Source organism: Gastrolobium bilobum, unplaced genomic scaffold (assembly GCF_033153095.1).
Source record: "Gastrolobium bilobum isolate Gb01-03AN ecotype WA unplaced genomic scaffold, APGP_CSIRO_Gbil_v1 utg19582, whole genome shotgun sequence".
Taxonomy (NCBI): Eukaryota; Viridiplantae; Streptophyta; class Magnoliopsida; order Fabales; family Fabaceae; genus Gastrolobium; species Gastrolobium bilobum.
Genome location: NW_026897571.1, coordinates 108,044 through 123,504, shown reverse-complemented (window position 1 = coordinate 123,504; position 15,461 = coordinate 108,044). Strand labels below are relative to the sequence as shown.

Sequence of the window (15,461 nt, the reverse complement as noted above, 5' to 3'; positions counted from 1 at the left end):
TGGGATCACAAACCCGATGTGAATCCTTTATTTTTTCTGTATTATTTTTATAAGTTAATTAGTTAGTTTGTTTTATTCTGCCTGTGTTAATTTTTTCATATCCTGATTAGAATTGGCCACTCTAATTATAGGGCTTTGAGGGGTAGGACTCACAATAGACATATTGGAGATTTAGTTTGGACAAGGGTAGAATAACAATTTGTGCATGACCTAGACATAGGCTTACATAGATTGCAGACTTTTAATTCATTTGCTTAATGCTTAATTCAAGAGGGATTACTAGGACACTAGGATTCTAATTGGGTTAAAGGATTGAAATCACTAAGACATTAGGGTTCAACTATTTTATAGGGAAATAATAAATTGTCTGAGCAAACGAATTAGTTAATTATAAAATACAATATAGGAATACAAGGGAGAATCGGAGGTGAAGTGCATCCTGGCTATAGTCTTTTTACAATTTTATTCAATCTCATATTTTTCGTGACGTTCTTGATCTTTTCTTGAATGGGTTTTAATATTATTGTTTTTAAAATTCTATTTTTAAATTACAACAATCAATCACTTTCACAATCAAAACAATTTTCTTTTCCAACTTAAGGGGAATAGTTAAATTAATACTTGGTGCATTAATCCTCGAGGGAACGATCTTTACTTATCACTTTTATTACTTGAAACGAACGGTATACTTGTCGATTTCGCAACAAGTTTTTGGCGCCGTTGCCGGAAATTAATTACGTCAATATTAGTCTTAACTTTCGATCTTTGAGATTGGAATTTTTATTTTTTTATTTTAATTACTGACATGATAAAGGCACATATTCTTGTTAACTTAGAGCCAAATAGCCTACCTAAAAGAATTTTCCATTGTTTAGCCCTTTTGAGATTTAGACCAATTTTTTTTTTCAAAAACCTGATGAAAAATTACTTAACCCTGTTTCCATTGCCACACCTTGAGAGAGATTGAAATGATGATCCAAAGAAAAAGAGTCAAGATACTTCTCAAAAGAAAACGTTAAGTAAATGAAAAAGGGAAAAGAAGAATGGTCTGCAAGATGCAAAATGCAACTTGAAAGAGGAAAGAAAGAAAACATATGCAAACAAGGAAAGAAAAGAAAAAGGTATTGAAAAAGGGAATAAGAATCCCGAATTGACAAAAAGTGGCAGAAATAAAGATTGAGAAGGAAGTAGTGTTAGAAATCTCAGTATTTCAGTCTCAAATTAATTAGCCTCTGTCCAAAAGATTCTTACCCCCAAACCAGGCTAAGTTATAACATATCAAAGACCTTTTGATCGGTCTATGCATGTCAAATGGGTTCCTCAATCTTAGGAATTTGAGAATATGATCAAGCCTATGGAATTACTACTACACTGAAGGAATGAGTGTGAAACCTTCAAACAGTAGAGTGATGAGAGTTACATATTTATCCAGAGAGGAACATTCAAGCTACGATCTGAATTTCTTGATAAAACTGAAAAGCATTGTCTAGAGTTTTTCAACAATGAAGTTATACATGCATAGCAGTCTGATCTCTTGAGATATTTGTATTCCATGTTTTTCTCTCCACAGAATTCATCATTGCTTCTATCTTTGATCTAATACATTGTTGAAGACAGCACCTATCAAGAACAAGGGCAGACTAGATCGCTTGGAGTATTATGTGCTCCATGATGGCTGTAACATCCTCGTCTCGAGTCGGTTCAATTAACATGCATATGATACAAACAGAAATAGCGGAAGACTTAACTTACGAAAATACGAGCTGACTTTTTCTTTTTTTTCTAGTTTAATTCTTCTTCGACGGAGACGAAAAATCGGGCAGAGTAACCTCTGTAAATCGGACAACTAGGGAGTTTCCAATCCCACTTTCTAGAGTTCCTGATAGACATTTTATACAGTATATACTTTCAGTAGTACCAAACATCCATATAAAATCATATACTCATCCATGGGTGAATGCATAACTGGGCTCTGTGCCCCTATATCTAACGGCATGCAATCCAACACGTAAACATAACTAAATACTACATCGTCATATCAACATGCCTGAATACACAAATGTACATGCACTGAAAGTCATGTACAAAACATATACAGTTCATATACAAAGTAAAGGGTCAGACATCATGATCCACCAAAATGCTAAAATACTAAATAACATAAATACACTCCAAAATAGTAGTAGCCTACAGCTACTCAAAATCTGGTCCGTCCAAACACCTCAACCACGGGTCGCGTCCCTGCCTAGTAAGGGCTCACCGGGAATCTGAGAACCTGAAATGATGTCCCCAAAGAGGGGTGAGATAACAATCTCAATAAGCTCCAGGTTTATAGAGAATTCTCCATACCCCTGGCTCACTCCTGCATGAAAGTCAGATATAGAGTATACCAATGCAACATATAACAGATATCATAACAGAACAAAGCACTTATACATATCTTATCAGAGGCGTACGCAGTCATTCCCAAGGGAGGACCCCAAGCGGAAATCAACGCACGTGTTCCCAAGGGAGGACCCCAAGCGGAACCAGAACATATCAGAGGCGTACATCGTCAATCTCAGGGAAACCCCAAGAAGACATCAGTGTACCATACAATCAATACAGAAATCATATCAGAACAAGTCATATCATGTTATCAAATATCTCTATATGAATGCATCTATACAAGGCATCAAAACAATCATACCATCCAACCATAATTCACTAACTATGGTGGAGCACTCAAGCAGGAAAAGACTCCTTAAACATAAAGCTTACCTCTTGAAGCTTTACCAGTTCGTTTACTTGTAACACAAGTTATTTATATAGCTCCAACAGGATCTAAACCCTCTCAGTCCCTAGGCACACCTATAGAAGGAATCCAAAATAAAAATCAATAAAATGATACCATGCCATGATTTTACATAAGGCATATATTTTATCGCTTACTTTCATTTCTTTACATTTTTGCCAATTTTATGCCAATACACAAGTTAAGACCGTAATTTCTTAAACTCATTAGTTAGATCATTTAAGGATGCTTACCTTACGTAGGCTCTTAGAATGACCCAATCAAGCTTCTAAAATACCTTTTACAACACTTATCTATTATACCCAAGTGGTTCCCATCACCAATAAGGCTCAAATTAGTGTTTCCATATTTTTTCACTTGAGTTACCTTCATTCAAACTGAAGTTGGGGATGAACTGTATATCGATAAATTCCAATATTTTAGTATTTTTTTTAGACTTCCTTAGCTTTCCAACAAGGTATCATACACCTTAATCAGAGCTATATAGCTCAAGTTATGATTTTTGGAAGTTTAACTCACAAAGCTTTTGTTTTTTTGGAACACCATCAGCCATGAGAGGTGAAGGAGCATTAGGTGTGTGCTTAGTTTTATTTTTGGAACACCATCGGCCATGAGAGGTGAAGGAGCATTAGGTGAGTGATGAGAGTTACATATTTATCCAGAGAGGAACATTCAAGCTACGATCTGAATTTCTTGATAAAACTGAAAAGCATTGTTTAGAGTTTTTCAACAATGAAGTTATACATATATGCATAGCAGTCTGATCTCTTAAAATATTTGTATTCCATGTTTTTCTCTCCACAGAATTCATCATTGCTTCTATCTTTGATCTAATACATTGCTGAGGACAGCACCTATCAAGAACAAGGGCAGACTAGATCACTTAGAGTATTATGTGTGCCATGATGGCCACGGACATACCATGGATGAGAGCTTGGACCTCCAAGACGCGATAGAAAAGCATATCATGGAAGGAAAGTTGAAACAGTACCTGATACATACTCAAGGCAGAAGGAGCGGCAAACGCAAACAATGAAGCCATAGCAGGAGTGCAATCCCGAAGAAGGACCACAGGAAAAAGGACTGTAACGGAGATGACAAAGGCAAATAGAAGCAAACCGAAGTCAAAGATGATGAATTTCAGGAGCCCGAAAAATGACTAAAATCTCATAATTAGATTTCTTATCTAGTTAACCTCTCATGATCATGGAATAATTCCTAATTACTCATTTTACTCGTTTAGATTATTATAATTGACAGAGACCTTTGAGCAGCCAATGGCTGTGAGAGCAAGGCTGGATTAGGATCCAAACAGCCCTTAATAACATATTTTGTGAAAGATCGTCAAGCCTGGCACCACTTGGGAGATGTCTATTATAGACCCATCATTGCCTCGTCTTACTAAACATGATGATTTACTTCCAAATGCTAAGTTATGGTATAGGTTCAGTGTATATAACCTATTACCAATGATACATTATTTCGGTTTTAATCTCCGTCGAGTGGCTCTTATTTGCACTATCATGACCCACGATTGGATTTACGTTTTCTCCCTACTGGAAAATTCCATCTATGAGACAGTATTTATGCGCCTAGGGAATGTTGCCCTAGGTCACAACTCTCTGATCCAAACTTTATGTTTGAGTGTTGGGGTGGTTAGTCCACCAGACTGCAAGATTTGTCGAGAGAGCTACACTCTAAAAATTGTTGACTATTTACGTCGCCTACTGCCAGATGATGCTGATCTAGATTCCCCTGTTGTTGTTGCTTCTGGGCCGAGCCGAGCACGTGGCCGTTCTCAGCGTGCGAGTACATTAGAGTAATTTCATGAGAAAGCACAGAATCAAACTCTGATTATGGAGAGGTAGGACAGTATGGAGGCACAACTTTAGGCTATTATTACTCACCTCAGGATCCTATATAAACCACCACCTCATGTAGCACCAGCGCCAGCACCAGCATCAAAGGATCGTTCTGATTCTAGTTCGTTGCTTGGGAACATGGCGACGATGACCCATGAGGATGCCGACATTTTTTGTTTTTCTTTCTTTATAGTAATTTCTTTTATTATTATTATTTTGTTTTCATTTTTTGATCTCCATGATGATGCACTTATGACACTATTAGCCACCTTGTAGTGTAATTTAAAAACGCTACTTAAAAAAATTTGGTTATAAATAAATTGATATACTGCAATTCCAGGAAACTAGTCATGTAAACAACAATAAAAGACCTAGTAAAAAATCCTGTTTTAATTACCAAGGAATTGGAAATCACTCAATTAATGTACAATAAAGTTTAGTTAACAATGACAAATATTGTGTTTACACTCTTGTACTTTTTTATGGTTCCATATGTGCGTGTTCTATTTTCTTTTGTGTAATTGTTTTACACTAAGTCATTTATATTAATTATCTGACTTACTTTAATTATATTTTGAGTCAACTTTCCATTTTATTAATTATATTATTATTATTATTTCGATAAAATAAAAGTTTATAATTGGAACGAGCAATCGTCACTTTAGAATGATCAAATTAAGTAATAAGCTTAACTAATAATGTGTCTAAAGGAGACAAACCAACTAATGCAAAAGATTTCTCACCAGACTTATGACAGCGGCAGTGATTCACATTCTCATTACATGAGTCCGGGTGACTAATAACAGCGCACCACCAATCTGCAAACCATTCTCTTTAATTTGAACATTACAAACCTCATTTAATATTTAATTATTCATTTTCCCGCTGAGAATTAAGATAAAGTTATGATCAAATAACAGAACAGATTAGAAAAGATAACATGTAATACAAAAGAAAATTAATATTTGGATATAATTGTGGCACTAATGTATGAACCAATAATCTTATACAAATTATTCAAATCCTTTACCATTAGCTCAAAACTAGTGGCTAGAAAATTGATACGTTAAACTTGTTGGCTATAACTCTTATTTTATATTCAAATGATGACTCTTTTTGGTGGGATGCAGAAAAATGCAAAAAAAGTCTGTATTGTTATAGGCCTCGAGTTTTTTTTATTTTTTTATTTTTTTTAATAGTTTGGGTTTAAGTTCATTAATAACTACGGTTGCTTAGGATTTTTAAGCTTATTTATATTCCCTTGTAAACAAAATGCATAATTCACATTAGATCAGGATAAATTTGTGTCTCTATTATTTTTTTCCTTCTCTCTTTTTTGTTTTCCGATAACGTGTGTATATTTGTTCGGTCGAACAAAAACCTTGCGAAATCTGATCCTATGGTTGTTTTCAACTTAAAATATACAGAGAAGTGGCAATGGCTAGTTTAGTTTTCAAAAAGATTAAGGTCCTTGAGAGCTTAGAAACAAACCAAAAGGAAATTCAGTGCTTATTCTCCATTGGATCTCAATATGATCCCCTGGCTTTAAATCTTCAAAACAATCAGAGACATGACGAACAAATGAAGGGGTGTCAACTGGTGGAGATCTCAGCTTATCCCATTTGATATCGTTCCCTATAAACCCCCAACCACCACTTTGTTTCCTAAAAAACTGTTGGGTTTGCTCTTTTACTAAAGCCCAAATGGGTTATTAGTATGAGAAGAGCCCAAGGAACCTAGAGCCCAATGAGCTAGGGTTTCTTGGAACCCATATAAATAGTACCTCTTAAGTCATCAGCCTCCGAGGTCTTTTTATGAGAAAGAGACAAGCTCAGAATCTAATCAGTGCCCACACACTTCCCCTTCCTCCTCGAGAGATAGTTTGGAAGATCTGCCACAGTCCAGCTTCAAGGAGGTTGTTCGTGCTGCGGCGCTGAGGTGAGCTGTTCGTGAAGAGGAATCCTACAAGGGAAGATTCTACACGAGACCTGCGCATCGAGAGGTAATTGTGAAACAAGGATGATTCGGTAAGCATACCAATGTACTAGGTCATAAACCGCTTCCGCATAAATCTAAGATTTCATACAATTGGTATCAGAGCCTTGGCTGTACATTGGTATGTGAATCTAGTTTCACTATTCATGTAATTAGTTTTGCTTCTTGAAATGTGGCACCTAGGTTTCTAGGATTATGGTATGAATCTAGCATGTGTATTTTATAATTCATTTTCATAAAGTTTAAATTTTAATCGGTAAAAATGCTTTAATCCATGGTTAGGGTCTCTCATGTATTTCTCGATTTGTAACAAGGAGGCTAATCCCATATGATTAGGTTTCCTCCTTGCTGTTTTTGTTTATTTTTGGAATTTCTGTGTATTTTTTCAATATTTTGTAAAAGTTCAAGATCGAGAAATCGCGAGGAAGATGCGCAGTCAGCACTGTCGGAGACTTTTCGAGGACATACCGATCTCGGAATGGGGCGATCTATATATGGTTGGAAAGAGGACAGAAAGACGAACGCAACGGTGGGTGGATCACCGCCATCGGAGACTCCACGCACCACCAAGCGCCTCCACAAGAGGCTGAAAGTGGTCGCCACTCTCCGGCAAAGAATGGGAGAGTGAGGGAGCGTTCGGCCACCTTTTTGGGTGGTTCTGGCGGCGGTGCACTCGTCTCTACGTGGCGGTCCTTCCCCTGGAGTTTCAGCCTGATTTGACTTCGGGTGACGGCGCGGCAGACCTGACGGCTAGGGTTCCTCTTTCGCGTCCTAGGGTTTCTCGCCAAAGGATTGGGTCTTTGGGCTTTTGGGCCCTTGAAATCCTAAAGGGGCTTGAGACAGATACTATAGGCTAGGCGAAAGTCGAATTCCAAAGTTGTATTATTTAATTTAATTTTATTTTATTTTCTTTAAAATAGGAAGGCCATGGATTAAAGTAATTATGATTTATTATTTAATGCTTTTATTGATTGGTATAAATTATATGATTGATAACATGTTTTATTGCGATAACATGCCATATAGAATAGGTGGTGCCATATTGTTGCATAACTTGTATGATTGCATGAGCATAATAGGTATTATGTCTTCAGCGACTAGTATGATAGTTATTATGGGATTATTTTGATTTTAAATCATCCTAAGAAATTAATTAATAATTATTATGATTTTTATTAAAAATCTAGATTAATAATTGAATTAATTAATTTTGGATAATTAATATCAAGACAAATAATCGTTATGGAAATTATTTTGATTTCAAATTATCCTCATAAATGATAATTATTATGATTGTTGCAATCTAGATTAATAATTAAGTCAGCTATTTGGATGATTTAAATCTAGAAAAATAATTAGAGAAAATTTTCTAAGAGAATTCTTTTATTTTGCGAGTAATTTGTGGGTTTTCTAAAATGGTCATGGAATAACACACGCTGCATACAACCTTCATGTATCATAATTGTTTGGAGCACACGCTGACGTAAAGTGACCGGATTCCAGGACCTTAATGCTTTCAAAATTATGTTAAGCTTAGTTCACGTTTATCGGCGCTCTTACTTATATAGTTTTTGAAATCGAACAAAGGATACTCTCCATTAAATAATTCTTGGAAATTAGAAAATGTTGCTTATGTTGAATGGAAGGAGATTTAAATTAAGAGATTAATTTAACCTTCAAGCGCATTATAGGACCATTAATAAAATAATCATGTGAAGTCCCATCGAATAAGCATGATTGGATTTTATTAGATTGGACTTAAATATCTATGGGAGGAGATTTAAATTAAGAAATTAATTTAACCTCCAGGCGCATTGTGGGCCTATCAATAAAATAATCATGTGAGGCCCCAACGGATAAGCATGATTGGATTTTATTGGGCCTTAATAATTTCAAAATTTTAATAAAGTATTGTACGGCCCATCGTCGATAATACTAAGTTATTAAAGATAATTTTGAAATTAAACAATGAATTCAACTGGGCTTATGAAAATTCTCAAACAAAAATGTTGAATGGGTGAAGGTTTTAAAAATTAATTAATTTTAAAACTTGCGGGCTCCATTTGTGGGTTTATTAGTGAAATGGTTATCGCTGAAGCCCCATCGGATAAGTATAATCAGATTTCACTAGATTAAATCTTAATAATTTCAAAATTTTAGTAAAGTATTGTACGGCCCATCGTCGGCAATGCTTAGACACTAAGGATAATTTTGAAATTAAACAATGGTTAATTACATTCAACTTTGGTAAAATTGTTAACCCTCCCATCGAGGCTCTGGCAATGGCACTGAAGGCCCAAATAACAATTTTGGTTTTTACAAGTGACTTGCCCATCGTAAGCCTTGTAAAGATAAACTGAAGGATTGTTAACAATAAACAAGAGTAGTTATGAGAATCTACTCGCACTTCGTTTGTTTATTGCATTATTTGTTTGTAATTGTGTGCTTTATATGTTTTTCAGAAAATATCTTAGAAATGATTTTGAGTCGAAAACCTCTAGATGGTACCAACTATGAATAAGTGAAAAGCAAATTTTTTGATATTGTTCTAAAACATAGAAGCTAAAATTTGTCCTGACAATGCGAGGGCCATAGCAACCTGCAGAGGATGCGTCTAAGGAAACTAAGATGCATTTCTCAGATTGGGAAAGGGCAGATATGGTAGTTCGCTGCTATGTTACTGTCAGTCTTTCCAAATACTTGCAGAAGCAAGTGTACATGATTAAGAGTGGAGTAGAAATGCTTCAGACTCTTAATGACATGTTTGCTGCGTCTAGCAGTTCTGCTAGACAAAATACAGTCGGTGCAGTTTTTGCTAAGAGTCTTGTTAAATCCAAGGAAAAACCCAAGGGTGGTAACAAGAACAAAATAACTTGGTTATCAGTTGTCAAACCAGTTACTATGAAGAAGCCGCATGGCAAGTTCTTCAAGTGCAAACTGAAGGGACACTGAAAGAAAAATTGCCCAGAGGTGATGAAAAGAACCTGACATGGGCATATCAAGGCCTGATCAGTGAATGAATTATTGATTCAGGAATCACTGATTATGTTTTTACTCTTTGTAGTAGTTCAAACATGGCATACCTGTCAGCAATGAACATAGATATTTTAAGCTTGAAATTGGGAACTTGTGTCTGCATTTGCAGTATGACAAGTTATTAATAAGACTATGGTTTTGGGTGACTGTTTATTTGTTCCAGATTTCAAGAGGAATTCAATTTTTGTTAGTTGTTTTGGGTAAAACATGGGTTGACAATGCAATTGATTCCTCAGTTACATTTCGAAGTTCATCTTCGTCTTGTTTTTTCTGGTACATTGTTTAAATAGTCTTTATTACCTTTGTCCTATACCCCCTAAATTTTTGTGTTGAATGGAAAGGATGATGAACAAGGAATTTCACCAAAGAAATAAAAGTTTCAAATGAAACATAACTTTGGCCTTTGTGATTGAGTTACATTATCTCAAGTAGGAAACATGTTTTAGTTAAAAGAGGGACTGAAAGTTCAAGAATCTTTTAACTAACAGCTACATGCTAGTCCTATTTGGAAGGTAAAGTGGCCAAGCAATCCTACAAGGGCCAAAAAGGTTTGCGCAACTATTCAACTGGAACTGGTACATACTAATGTATGTGGACCAATTAGCGTTCAGTCCAGAAGAGGTGATGAGTACTTCATTATATGAATGTTTACTCTGGATTTGGATAGATGAACCGAGTGCGCCATAAGTCTAAAGCTTTTGGAAATTCCAAGAGGTTTAGTCTGAGGCAGAAAAGCATGTAGGTGTTCAAATCAAAAACACTTTGGTCTGACTAAAGTGTTGGCTACCTGTCTGGTAAGTTCAGGTTTTACCTGATTTAAGAGGGGATAGTTTTTGTAACTGTCAACTCTAAGAACGCGTTAGTTGAATAAAGTTGCAGTATGCGAAAATCAAACATTTCTAGACTTGGTGAAGATCATGTTGAGTTATTCATCTTTGTCAATGTTGTTCAAGGGAGATGCCTAAGAGAAGGAAATGTACCTTCTTAACTTGATTCCGTCAAAGTTTGTTGTAAAGACACCTAAAGAATTATGGAAAGGGTGCAAGCCCAGATCAAACCATATTCGGATTTAGGGTGCTACGGCACACGTCCTACAACAATAGTCAAATGAGATGGAATCTTGTATGGAAGAGTGCATATCTTTTGGCTACCCTAAGAGAACTAGGGATGATTTTTTATTTAGTCTTAAGGACAAGATAATCTAAGTGAGCACTCACATGATTTTCTTAAAGGAGGACTAGATAAGAAATTATAAGCTCTTAAGTTAGGTTATTCTTGATGAGATTTATCTCAGATCAAGAATTTCCAGAATATCTAGAAGCTTCATCCACTGTTCCCTTGATTGTTCAAGAGGGGGATAGATATATCTCTAAGTGAACAAACAAGAGAACCATGATTGGAAATTCAACATGATAATATATAAGTGAAACTAGTAGAAATATTAGTATCACATGTAAAGGAACAGTATCAAGGATAAGCGGATCCTCAAGAAATTGAAGATCCATCATTTGACCCACTCTTTGTTTTACCTATAAATACACAAGGTCTAGTGCAGTACGTTCGTAGTGGGAGAGAACCTTGTTAAGTATCAAGTTGTTTCTTGTTGAGTGACATTGATCCTACTAGTTACGATAATGCACTAGAAGATGTTGTTGATCAAGTGTTGCTCAGGCTATGAACAATGAGATGAAATACTTGTATTTCAACTCCGTTCGGTCCTAGTAAAGACGCCAAGAGGGGTAAAACCCACAAGGTGCATGTGGACATAAAAGGCAAAGAGAGGATGGACACAAAGGCGAAAACCTTCAAAGCTAGCTTGGAGGCATTTTTTGCCAGACGCCATGCTTGAGTCTATCCAGATTCTCTTAGTTGCTATAAGTCTCAATTATGAGATTTCATTTTGGGAGTTGGATATACAACAACCAAAAGGGTTTATAGCAAATGAGTAGGAACACACGGTATGCAAGTTGTGAAAGTCTATTTCATAGACTTAAGCAAGCATCCAGGTCTTGAAACATCAGTTTTGATCAGGTTATCAAAATTTTGATTTTGAGATAACCTTGATGAATGATGTGTATTTGTATGTAAAGGATACAATGGAAGACAGTAGTTTTTCTGGTACTTTATGTAGATGATATGCTCCTTATTAGAAACAATGTGGAGGTAATATCAAGCATAAAGAGTTGGCTAAGTTAGTGTTTTGGTATGGAAGTACTGGGGAAGCCAATTATATTCTTGGTATAAAACTCTTATGAGGCCGGAAGAATAAGTTGTTGGCATCACCTCAGGCTACTTACATTGACAAAACCCAAAATTCAACATGAGAATTCTAAGAGAAGAATTATAATTCTCAGATGTGGAATTCATCTTCCTAAGGAGTGACCAAAGACTTCTAAGAAGGAAGAACGCATGAGCAAGATATCTTATGCTTTGGCAAAGGTAGACTCACGCATATCATGTTGGGCGTTAAACCAGACATCTGTCACGTAGTGGGAGTAGTGAGATAGTACCATTTTTGAACCTAGAAGAATACTAGATTATTGTTAACCATGTACTCAAGTATCTTTGGAGAACGAGAGATTATATGCTGGTATATTCTAGTGGGAGTCTTGAAAAGCTGAGTTTTCAAAAATTCAGTTATTTCAAGTGGATATTGAATCAAGAAAATCAACCTCGAGCTATGAGTTTTTCACTAAACTCAGATAGCATTAGAAGTGGATCTTGTAGACCCAGTTACTAAGAGTTTGCCTGAACTTGTGTTCGAGAGGCATGTTAATTCTTTGGGTCTTAGGAGGATCCCAGACTTGCATTAAGCAAGTGGAAGTTATTGATTTTATTGTGCTCTTGGAATAAGACGATGAAACAATAAAATCATTTTCTGAATTTCATAAATAAGGTTTTATTTATTTATTTTGCGCACTATTTACAAACATAAAGGTCCGGATCAAATTGTGGAGTATATGATCATATGGATACGTTCATGGAGGACATGATCATAGGATCTCACAATTGATGAATGGAGTCACAGCCGTTAAATAAAGTTGGGCACTTTATTCAGGCTGCAATATTTTATGAAATGATTTTGTCCGAATCATTGTAAAATATTGGTGTGAATTAACATTCACATTGAAAGGATCAAGGAGAGATTTGATTAAGGTTGTTTTTCTGTCATAAGGTATCAAATCTTTAGTTAACTATAGTTATGTGATTGCTCTTAATCCTGAGTTTATTATAAATAGGTAATCAAATAGTTTTCATTCTTTGATTTACCAACGGGTGAGGTTCGATCTATTGACGGCCAATAACTCGGTATTTTGGGAGTGAGATTATTTGATTATCGGTATTTATGAGATAAACAACATGGAATTTGTAGGATATGTCCCCTTGATATGTTTTGGTACTTGGATATTAAAGACACTGGCCAGTGCTTGTAATCCATCAGAGAAACTATCATAGTCAAGGGAATAAATAATTGATTGAGTTACAGAAAACTTGTCAATCAATTATAGACATTCTACAAAGGGGCGATGCATATTCATGTTATAAGTGTTGTTAATCTTGGAGTTCAAGTTCGGGCTTTTAGTGGAGTAGCACCGAATTAGATAATCATTCGTTGATTATCAGAAGCCTTGATTAATAACAGATGGTAGATCCCCAAGCTAGCTTGAGACAAGGGATGGGGTATTTTTCGGATAGATGATGACTTATGGGTTACGTGATCTTGGATTTTACGACTCAAGTTTGTATCCAAAAGAGCAAGTGGAAGATTGTTGGGTTTGCTCTTTTACTAAAGCCCAAATGGGTTATTAGTATGAGAAGAGCCCAAGGAACCTAGAGCCCAATGAGCTAGGATTTCTTGGAACCCATATAAATAGTACCTCTTAAGTCATCAGCCTCCGAGGTCTTTTGTGAGAAAGAGACAAGCTCAGAATCTAATCAGTGCCCACACACTTCCCCTTCTTCCTCGAGAGATAGTTTGGAAGATCTGCCACAGTCCAGCTTCAAAGAGGTTGTTCGTGCTGCGGCGCTGAGGTGAGCTGTTCGTGAAGAGGAATCCTACAAGGGAAGATTCTACACGAGACCTGCGCACCGAGAGGTAATTGTGAAACAAGGATGATTCGGTAAACATACCAATGTACTAGGTCCTAAACCGCTTCCGCATAAATCTAAGATTTCCTACAAAAACATCATACATTTCATCACAACCAGTCATCGTATCATACTCAAATTAATAACCCTCCAAATCCAAACCAATAAAGTCACTACTGTTATTATTAAATTCAACTTGTTAAAAGTAAAAAAATTTAGTTAACTTATTGGGAAAGCAAATATAAAATTCGAGAATTTAAATATCTTCTTTATAATAACAAGAGGAATATATACTTAAGTAGACTATTCAGGACCCTTACCTTGCTTGAAAGGTATCAAATTTTGAATCATAGCGAACTAAGGCGTCGCTGACGACTAATCCCTGAAAGAAGACGAAGAAAAATAAAAGGAATTCGTATTAAGAATATCTTAATGAAAACTATAACTCTTAAAATATAAAATCAGCTAAATTAAGCATTTACCCCGTAAACTTGAGCTGGAAACCAGAACTTGCCACTCTCCAGAGAGAAATACAAAGTCATCATAAAGTAAAAGATGAAAAAAATTTATAAAAAAATTCGTATTAATAATTTCTTAATGAAGATTATAACTATTAAAAGATGAAATTAGCTAATTGAAGCCTTTACCCCATATACTTGAGCTGGAAACCAGAACTTGCCACTCTCGAGAGAGATATACAAAGTCATCATAAAGTTATTTGACAATGAACCATTAAGATGGTTACAATCTTCTAAATATGATCCAAGGTATAGCATAGGCCAAGCACCAGTGAAAGACCCCATTGATCCATTCTGATTGATCTGTTGATTCAAGTTGCTTCCTACCTCCTTTGCTATTGCTATATGCCATTGCCACTCTTTGTAAGCAGCAACACCGAGGCCAGGACATTACCCCATTTCTGCTTTACGTGGTTATCCCACAAATGATCACTTCTACATCTATCCCTTAAAGATGTACATACTTCAGACATTTTAATGAGTTCCATTGGTGAAAGCCATTTGAGAATGCAATCCAAAGTGGATTCAGGAAAATTCAAAAGAGAGATATTAACACTCTTTCCAATATTCTCCATGTCTGAGGCTAGTTTCTTTGATTACTTATTGTCAAAGATTAGTGAGTTTTCGATACAACTAGTGTGCTTCCTTTAGGGAGTATATATGAACAGAGAACAACAACAGAGCTCTTGAAAAGATATCAGAAATGGGTGACCAAGAAGATTGGTTATAGTTGTATTTTGACCAATAATGTTTGTTTGGTGGTCATTCTTCGACGAGGAATTAATCATCGGTGTCCAATAACTCATTCGGAATTCTAGACACGTAAAGCAGAGATGACCAACTTTTCTATTATTTTATGTTGTTTGACTTAAGAGACTTTTTCCTCGTTGCTTACTATGATCTCTGTCTTTTATGTATTTGTTTCTCATTGAACATGCCGGCTATTGCTTATGTGGCATGTCGTATTCTATGCTAAGGCTAGTATGTTTATGTGAGGCAGGAAGAAGGAGTCCATTGCAGAAAATTATTATCAAAGGGTTAAGTTAGAACATATAAGTAAAAGGATCTATGAACCTTATGTCATTGGGTTTATAGATCATTTTACTTATATGTTTTATGCTAACCCCATTTCTTTCTAATGTGGAAGTCTTATCACTCACAGTTGAA

At 35.8% G+C, this 15,461-nt stretch overlaps 1 pseudogene; it reads right to left on the bottom strand.

Annotated features, from left to right (window-relative positions):
* Window positions 1-5,331: 5,331 nt before the first annotated feature.
* LOC133308197 (F-box protein At2g26850-like) lies at window positions 5,332-14,869 on the bottom strand (annotated as a pseudogene).
* Between the last annotated feature and the right edge of the window lie 592 nt (window positions 14,870-15,461).